Genomic DNA, 10,131 nt, shown 5'->3' on the forward strand with positions numbered 1-10,131 from the left:
AGAAAAATGAACCTAAACGAAATTAAAAGCTTTTGTTCTTTGAAATTCCATGTGAAAAGGATGAAAGATAAACAACAGACTTGGAGAAAATATTTGCAAACAATACGGCTGACAAATATTTTTTAGTATAAAAAATATAAAGGTCTCTCAAGACTCAGCAGTAAAAACAAAAACAATCCAATTATAAAATGATCAAGAGACATGATGAGTGACATTTCACCAAAGTGGGTATAGAGATGGGAAATATGTACATGAGATGTTCAACATCATTAGTCATCAGGGAGATGCAAATTGAAACCACAAGGAAATATTACTACACATCTATTGGAATGGCTAAAATACAATACAGTGACCACACCAAATGTTGGTGAGGATTCAGAAAAAATTGGATCATTCATAAATTGCTGTAGGAATGTAGAATGATACAGCAACTCTGGAAACCAGTTTCACAGTCCTACAAAACTAAGCATACAATTACCAAATGACACAAGTAGCATACTCTTGGGTATTTATCCCAAGGAAATGGAAATGTGTGTTCACACAAAAACCTGTAAACAAATGTTCATAGCAGTTTTATTCTGAGTAGCCCCAAACTGGAAAGAGTCCAGATGTCCTTCAACAAATGAATGGTTAAAAAAACAAAAAACAAAAAACAACACTGTGGTACATTCATATCATGAAATGCTACTACTCAGAAATAAAAAGAAACAAACTATTGATAGACCAAGAACTTGGACAAATCCCCAGGAAATTTTACTGATTGGAAAAAAAAATATCAAAAGGTTAAACAATATATGATTCAATTTATATAACATTTTTGAAATGACAGAATTTCAGAAATAGAGGACAGATTAGTGGTTGCCAGGGGTCAGGGTTGGGGGAGAGAACACCAAGAGGTAGATATATGTGGTTATGAAAGGGCAACAGGAAAGGTATTTGTGTTGTTGGAACTGTTCAGTGTTTTGAGTTTGTGGTGGATACATAAACCTGCACGAGAGAAAAAAAAAACATATAGAACTAAGTGCACACTAATGAGTACCAGTAAAAGTGGGGAAACCTGAATAATGTTGGTGGATTGTATCAACGTTAGTATCCTGGTTCTGATATTATACTATAGTTTTCCATAATGTTACCAATCAGATAAAGTGGGAAAAGTGAACAAGTGAACTTTCTGTATTATTTCTGAACTGCACGTGAATCTTTAGTTATCTCAATGAAAATTTCAATTAAACACGTTACTACGGAAGTCTAGAGAACAGATGAGGAAATTTGACTTTGGTAAAACAAGATGCAGGATAATTTGTACAGTATGTTCTCATTTATTATTTGAACAGATGCATATCTACATAATTGTATATTGGCATGGGAAATTGCTGGAAGGAAACATAAGAAATTGTTGAAGTAGTGACCTTTGGAAAGTCGCAAGTGGGAGGAGACTCACTTTTAAAAATATGCCGTTTTGTGGCACTTGATTTTCTTAAACCATGTGCATGTACTACTTGTGTTAATTTATATTTTAAAACACATAGAAATAGAATATCTTAGGTAAAATATAAACTTTAATGCTTTACAATATGAATTTTTATCTTCAATGCTATCATAATTACTACATGAAGTAAAGGACTCTATAAGAAATATCTTACAGGGTGCAAACAGGTTTGCTGGTGTCTTTGTGAAACTGCCTTTGCAAACATTGTAGCAGTGAGAGAATCATGACAATGAAAGAGACTTGATCTAACCAACCCCCATCTTACCTTTAACCTCCAACCTGCACTTAGTGATGCCCCGGCTTGAGCCAAGCTAACTTTGGGAGAAATTTACTTTATACTTTAAATCGTATTAGCCATTCTCTAAAACTAAACAACCTTTGTAAAACTAATGAAAGACCACCAAGTTAGGAGAATCAGAGGAGCCTGAATTCTGTTAATAGGTAGACATAAATGATAAACAGCCATTATCCTGGAAGTCAGAAGATTTGTGACTTCCTCAATTACTCATGTAGATAACATCACTATTCTGGAGCCTAAGATTGGCCTTTTGTGATGTTTTTTCAGACTTTTGCATTTCTGATGATAGGATGGCTTCACCTGGACCTGCCAACCAGTCCTGTAGCCCCCACCCAGAAGTCAACTGAGAGAAGGAGGACCACTTTTCACACGCTATGATTGCATCCCCAATCAATCAGCAGCATCTGTTCTGTAGCCACTGCTCTCCCTGCCAAACTATCTTTGAAAAACCCTAGCCTCTAAATTTTCAAGAAGGCTGATTTGAGTAATAATATAACTGTGGTATTCTGTTTAGCCAACTCTATGTGTGTAAACTCTTTATTGCAGTTTTCCTGTCTTGATAAATCAGGTCTATCAGGGCAATGGGCAAGAAGGACCCATTGGGTAGTTACAATTGGAGGAATAAATTTTCATCAAAAAATAATTCCCATTGCTCTGACACTACAAACCCCCAGACTCTAGGCAACAGTCAATGGTAGTTTTTCGAAAATATGATTCCTAGGGCCCTGTATTTTGATGCCAAACGTTATGAAAGAAACAAATTCTTTGTGCTTGTGTTTTGTCATTTATACTGTCTCATTGATTACATTGTAAATATGTGCATGGAAACAGGCATATATAATTTTACAGTTAGAATCCTCCTAATGCTTGGTTGTAAATATCAATAATATTGACAGCAGTAGGTGGCGAATATTTTCTACAGCCTACCAGCAGAAAAGAGAGGAACTGATGGCAGATAATAGAAATCAGCTGGGCCTAATTCAGAGCGCATCAGAATTCCTGAAAAGACTTGATACATTTTGACTAAATGAAAAACAGCTAGGGAACAGGTCTTCGGTACAATTAATTAATACATAGATTCTCTGAGACCTTTTGGGCTGAATGTAAGCCTTCGCCACATACAGAGCAAAGACTGCACAAACAAAAGAGTCTGTAAACAGCAAAGGTAGTAGGTCATGTAGATTACCCAGGGCCAATGTGATTTTGAAAATGTTCGTTTTTTTTTTTTTTTTTTACACTGATGAGAGATGTCTGATCAATCAATCACGCCCACAGCAACATTTTTATCGTAAAACCTATGTACAGAGTTTGAGGTTTCAGTGAGCCATAATCACACCACCGCATTCCAGCCTGGGCAACAAGAGTGAGATCTTGACTCCATTTAAAACAATTATCTGTTCATCCCTTCATTTTTATTTTTACATCCTGTTTCACATCCTAGGAGGGAGTTGACAAGCAGTTGTCTTGCTCTAACAGCTTTTGAAACAACTGTACAGCAAGAAAATGACCCAATTATAAAAAATAGGCAGAATACCTGAATAGAAATTATTCAAAAGAAGGCATACAAATGGCCAACAGGTATATTAAAAAATGTTCATCATCACTGATCATCAGGAAAATGCAAAGTAAAACCACAATGAGCTATCACCTTGCATCTGTTAAAAATGGCTATTATCAAAAAGATAGAAGATATGTGTTGTTGAGGATGTGGAAAAAAGAGAACCCTAGTGCACTCTTGGGAATAAATTATGGAAATTACAGCCATTATGAAAAACAGTATGAAGGTTCCTCAAAAATTGAAAAATAGAACTATTATATCATCCAGCAATACCACTTCTGGGTATATATCCATAGGAAATGAAATCAGCATGTGAAATTGACATCTGCACTCCCATGTTCATTGCAGCACTATTTACAATAGCCAAGACATGGAATCACCCTAAGCGTCCATCAACAGATAAACGAATAAAGAAAATGTGTTATATATGCACAATGGAATACTATTCAGCCTTTAAAAAGCAGGCATTTGTGACAAAAAGACATTATGTTAAATGAGATACATAAAGAAATAAAAAGAAAAACATTGCATGACCTCACTTATATGTGGAATCTTATAAAGGTTAAATTCATAGAAGCAGAGAATAGAATAATTGTTGGCAGGGGTTGGGGACAAGGATAGGGAGACAGATGTTAGTCAAAGGGTGCTAAGTTTCAGTTAGATAGGAGGAATTAGTTCTGGAGATCTATGGTATACCCTGGTAAATATAGTCATTAATAATGTATACATGAAAATTGCTAAGGCAGATCTTAAACGTTATCAACCCAAAGAAAATTAGAAGAATGTGAGGTGATGGATATGTTAATTAGCTTGATTTGAGCATTTCACAAAGGATGTGTATCTCAAAATATGCTGTTGTACACCATAAATATTTAATTATTTTATTTGTCAATTATACCTTAATAAAGCTGGGGAAAACAAACAAACACATACCCTGGGCCTGTGACTCCCTCTTCCACAGACATCAAGGGCTGAACAGCATTAGTTTTCAGTACCCCTCCACCACCTTGGTTTTGTTAAGTGGTCACAGTTATGTTTAATCTTGAATGGCTACCATAGTCCGCCTAGTAACACTTGAGACTTATTCCAGAGACCTTTGCAAATGTAGATAAAAACTCCTGATCTTGGTTTAATTCAACCTCACAACATGTAGTTCTAGAAGAGCATTTCTTCTAAGTTGGTTTTTAATTGAAGCTAGTCTCCAGGTAGGCCCCAAGCGTTAAGGTAAGATGCCAACCCCCTACATCCACTCTGATGTCTGACTTGCAGAAGAACTCCTAATGGAGCTGGGTGACTGACTGGTGAATGACTTGAGAAAACAGATGTGTTTTGGCTGAGCAAGTCCTGATAACCATGTGTTTGATGTTGTTTTTCACAATATACTCCTCTCCTCTCCAGGGTATCGCCAATCTATCAGGATAACTTCACTTAGAAGACTTGCAGGCATCTCAGACTCACCATATTCCAAAATGAATTTAGGATTTTCCTTCCAAAACTTAAGATTCCCCCTCATCCCCTGTAATTTCAACTCCAAATTCCTGCTCTCCCCATTCCTGTACAATGAAAAAACCTTGTGGATAATCCCTCCAAAATGTCCTTTAATACCCTTTTTTCTGTTCCGATTGCCAATGCCTTAAGTCATTTCCTTATCATCACTGACACAAATTGGTGCAATAGATTCTTTTGTTCCCACTCTCACTCTTTCTAGAAATAATGATAATAATAGTTACAATAGAGTTCTTCCTGTATGCTGGGTATTTTCTAAGAGCTTTATATTCATTACCTTGGTTAATTTTTATAACCATTCCTTAAGTGCCATTATTGTTGACATATTACTGATGAGGAAACTGAGGCAGAGAGAAGTGAAGAAACTTGTCCAGGTTTACACACATACAGTGAGTACCCAAGTTAATCTGTACTGCAGTGATTCTCATGCTTTATGGAATGCAAGAGTCATGGGGGAGAAGGTATGTTAAAATACAGGTTCCTAGACTCTACCCTTTGACACTCACTGATGCAATAAGTCAGGAGTTTGGTGATCTGCATTATCCAAACACCACTGATTCTGATGGAGGTGTACCAAGGAATACACTATGAGAAACACTGGTCTACAATTTTCAGAGTAAAATTACTAAAACCACAAATCTCATATTTTTATTACCTGCTTAAAAACCTGCTGATATCCCTATTGCTTTTAGGATAAAGTCTAAATTCTTGGGTACGGCATACAAAACCCTCCACAAAGCAGCTTCTGACAATCTCTACAACCTTATTTTCAACCTCTCCTCCCCATACCAGACTTCTTATAATTCCTTAGCTATTCTTTAATATACTCATTTACCTAACCACCATTGACAGAGTTTTTACTCATACTTGGCACTATACTAGATGTGGAGATACAGCCAAAAAGATAGGGTACCTGCCCTTGAGAAACTTAGTCCAGGAGAGAGTAATTTTAAAGGGTCATATACAAAATACAATAAAAACAGAGGATAAGGAACACTTAAGTCCACCTGGGAGTCAACAAAGGTGTCATTGTGGAAGTAGCATTTAAGCTGACACTTAAAGGATGAAGAGAAGTTTACCAGGTAGACAAATAGAGGAAAGAGTTGTCTAAGTAGAGAGATACAGCATGTATAGAAGTATAGAAATACATACTCCAGAATCTATACATAGTTCTGTAATTCTAGAATGAAACTGTAAAAGAGTGAGAGAGTAGTTCTCACAGTGGAAGCTAGAGACCTATCTACCAAGGGATACAGAAATCTAAGATGGCCCCCAAATTCCCAATGTTAACTACACTGATTTTGCTATGAATATAATAGGCTATAACTCCAGTGTTTAGGTTACTAATCAACCGACTTTGAGTTCATAAAAAGTGAGATGATACTGTGTGAGCTCTTAAATGGGTATTAAGAAGTCAGAGATGTACTCCTCCTGGCTAGCAAGATAGCAAATAGCAAATAGCAAATAACCATGTTGTGAACTGCCTATGGGAAGCACATGGCAAGGAACTAGCTGTGGTCTCTAGATGCTGAGGATGGTCTCCAGCAAACAGCAATAAAATGGGACCCTCAATCTTACAAATGCAAGAAAATGAATACTTCCAACAACTTGGATGAGTGTGGAAGAGGACCCCAAGCCTTCTATGAGAATTGTAGCCCTGGGCCACACCTTAATTTCAGCCTGTTGAGACCCAGAGAAGAGGACTCAGTTAACCTGAACCTGAGCTGTCCCACGAAAACGCTGAGATTATAAATTTGTGTTGTTTTAAAGTGTTACGTCTGTGGCAATTTGCTATATGACAACAGAAAACTAGCACATATACCATGCAAAAGAATTTAGATTTTGCCCATAGGTGATTGGGAAATAGTGAAGGATACTGAGCAGGATAATGACATTATATACGTGTTAGAAATCTGAGCAGTATAGAGAATGAATGGTAGAAACTGAAGAGGAAAGGCCAGGTATTGCTCCTTTTCTTGCTCTACTTTAGGGAGCATGTTCCACAGTGGTTGTCCCCCCTCTGTTGTTCCTGATAGCCCCTGCCTATATGATCTCAGCTCCTACCAGTAATCCCCACCATAGTTTTAGCTACCACTGGGCAGCTGCAATTTCAGGGATCTGATAACACTAACTACATTTGTTGTCTTTAGTTCCTGGTAGGCAGGTAGTAGCTAATCTCTGGGTTACCTTATGGCTGCTGTTTGGGTTTCCCAGCAATTTAATCACATATTAAGCCAATTACCTTCTTTAAATTCCCTATGTCTGCAATTTCTGGAGTAGTATCTGTTTCTCAACTAGAGTCTCACTGATACGGGTGGCAAATTGACAACTATGGGTGATTGATCACATGTAAGGGAGAATATGAAGGATCTCAGATGACTTCTGAATTTGAGAAACCAATTGGATGATGATGTTGTTCGCCCCAAGAGGTAAACATAGAAAGGGGAAGAAATGTGATGGGAGGAGGCCTGAATTGTTTTCAGCATGTTTAATTTGATGTGTCTGTAGGACATCCAAAATTCCAGTAGGAATTTGGATAGATGAGCCTGTAAGCTCCATGAAACCGGAAATTGATATTGTCTTATTCTAAGCTACTTGTTACTTTTATGTTCTAATCTCATACTGCTACTGCCCTTTTCACTCCATTACAGTCACATTGGCCTCCTTAATGGTCTTCAAACACAACAGGCATAGTCTCATTTCAAGACTCTTGCCCTTGTTTATTCTTCTGCCTCTAGCACTCATTCCCTAGATATCTGCCTGAATCACTCCCTCAACTCCTTTAGGCCTATGCTCATATGTTCATCTTCTCTATGAGCCTACTATCCTCTGACCACTTTATTTTAGATTGGACCCTCCAAAGCACAGCTTTATCTCCCCAATTACTGCTTAAGTTTTCTCTATAGAACGTATCACCATCTGGCACATTGCATATTTGATTGTTTACTGTACATTTTCCCCACTAGAATATGAACTCTATAGGGAAGAATTGTTTTGTTTACTGCTGGATCCTCAGTGCCTAAAATAATGTTGTATGAATTAGTTTGAATGAATGAATGAGATGTGTATCCCCAAAGGTGGTATGAGTGGTGTGGGCCAATTTCTAAATTGATTTAGAAATCATCAATCGAAAGACAAGAGTGGATAAGATTACCTGCAAAATGTTGGTAGATTGAGAAGAAGGGAGTGCTGAAGATAGAAACCTGGGAAACATTAATATTTAGGATCCTTTAAAAGATAAGAAACCAGAAAAAGAGCTGAGAAAGAGCCAGAAAGGGAGAGAAAGGAAACACACAAATAGACAGTGGTATATCAGAAACCAAGTCTAGAAAGGAGAAGTTGGTCAAAAGTGACAAATGATGCAACTGGGTCAAGTATGAGTGACTGAAAATTATCTCTTGAACTTAGAAACTAGAAGGACATTGATGGCTTTGGTGAGAGCAGTTAACTCTAAGTGGCGAGTCAGAAGGCAGATTGCTGTGAATTCAGTAGTGGAAGATAAAGGATTCTGTACGTGGATAATTCTTTCAGGAAGATTAGTTGTGAAGGAAAAAAACGCAATGGTATTTGGGGGTTATGGAAGGAGTTTCTAAAATTAGGAATGATTTAGGCATTTTGATATTTATGAGTAGGAAGAGTCAACATGGAAAGTGAGGCAGAAGATGTAAAAGGGGAAAAGGGAGGAATCATCAATGGGGAAGGCAACAGGGTGTAAGAGACAAATTTGCACAGAGGAGCATGAAGTTCAGAGTTATTCCTAATGATCTTTATTTTGTCACTGACCTAGGAACACAACCAAGTATTGAAGTGTGCTCAGATGGGATTTGAGTTTCTGAGGTAAATTCCATTTTGTTTTATATTGTGGTCATTTGGTGTCAATCGAATAGGAAAATTTTAAAAAGAAATTATCTTACATTTTCTGTCTTGACTTTTTGTTATGATTTCTGTGAGAGTTCCTTGATTTACTATTCCTATCCAATTCCACTTAGGATTTTTCTTTGTGGATATTTTGCCTCTGCTTGGGAGAAGAGAGGTAAAAATAGGTCACATGGGCAATGAAGTCCTCTGATGGACCGTTTCACCTGTCCTTATGTTTGGCAACATAAATATTCTTCTAGAAAATGAAATATTTTCTCTGAACAGCATCTCTGTATCCAGAAATGTTTATATTATGTATTTACCTAAAGATACAGCTTCCACAGCAGCAAAAATAAAAACATGACAAAGGCCTCAATTCTTTTTATTCTTACTTAGGATTTCAAAGTTGCTAATTTCTCTTTTTATTAGGCTATCACTCATTCCTTCCCAAATAAGCAGAAGCAAACAGTAGATGGAGCCTGGTTTTTACTCGGATTCAGCTTCCTCACTGTTCCAGTATGGCTTTTACCACATCTTGGTGTCTCAGTTATGAATGCCTGTCTCAGTCTGGCCTGGAAATCCACCACAGGCACTTGCTGCTGCTGCGAATGCCTCAGGTACAGTTGACACTCTTGGTTGCTCAGTGCAGCTGTTCTGTATTTGACTTGAACTTCCAACTCTGGCATGTGCTGTTCTGTAGTCCATCTCAGGTGTAAGTGATCCCTTGCTTGCTCCATTGCCTCACTGACTGGTCCTTAGGCCAAAACATCAGGCATTTCTGACAGCCACTCCACTCTTCATCCAACCTTTTAAGTTCTTCTTGGCGATAGGTTTGGTCTGCTACAAGTCAATCAAAAATGGTCTGAAGCAGTTATCCTACTGTATGGTTTTGTGAGATACCCTTTACTAAATTAATATGCTTTTTTCTACTATTGAAATGAGAAGAGGATTTTTATAATCATAAATGAATACTAAATGTTACCAATTGAAATACTTCTGGAGATAATATTTTCCTTTAAATCTGATAATATGAAGAACTATAATGATAGAATTTACAGTGTGTTACCATGTTAGTATGTCTAGAATGAAACTTACTTTGTCATGATATGTTAGTTTTTTGACATAGTGGTGGATTGATTTCCTAACATTTTATTTAGAACTTTTGCATCTGTTTTCATTTGTGAAATTTGCTTCACTTTTCTTTCCTGTGATATATTTTTTCTGGTAAAATAAATGGTTAGTTTTACAACTTCTTTATACTTTCAAACAGTTCAAGTTAGGCACTACTTATGCCTTGGAGATTATTAGAACTCACATATAAAGCCATTTGGGCCTTGTACCTATACCTATTAAGGATATAGGTCTTTGACTAAATTTCAATTTATTTTGTTGCTTATTGTCTATTGGGGTGTTCTATTTTTG

General features: G+C 37.0%; 1 pseudogene; it reads right to left on the minus strand.

Moving 5' to 3' along the window:
* Positions 1-9,081: 9,081 nt before the first annotated feature.
* Positions 9,082-9,446, minus strand: LOC111536245 (annotated as a pseudogene).
* Between the last annotated feature and the right edge of the window lie 685 nt (positions 9,447-10,131).

Source organism: Piliocolobus tephrosceles, chromosome 12 (assembly GCF_002776525.5).
Source record: "Piliocolobus tephrosceles isolate RC106 chromosome 12, ASM277652v3, whole genome shotgun sequence".
NCBI lineage: Eukaryota > Metazoa > Chordata > Mammalia > Primates > Cercopithecidae > Piliocolobus > Piliocolobus tephrosceles.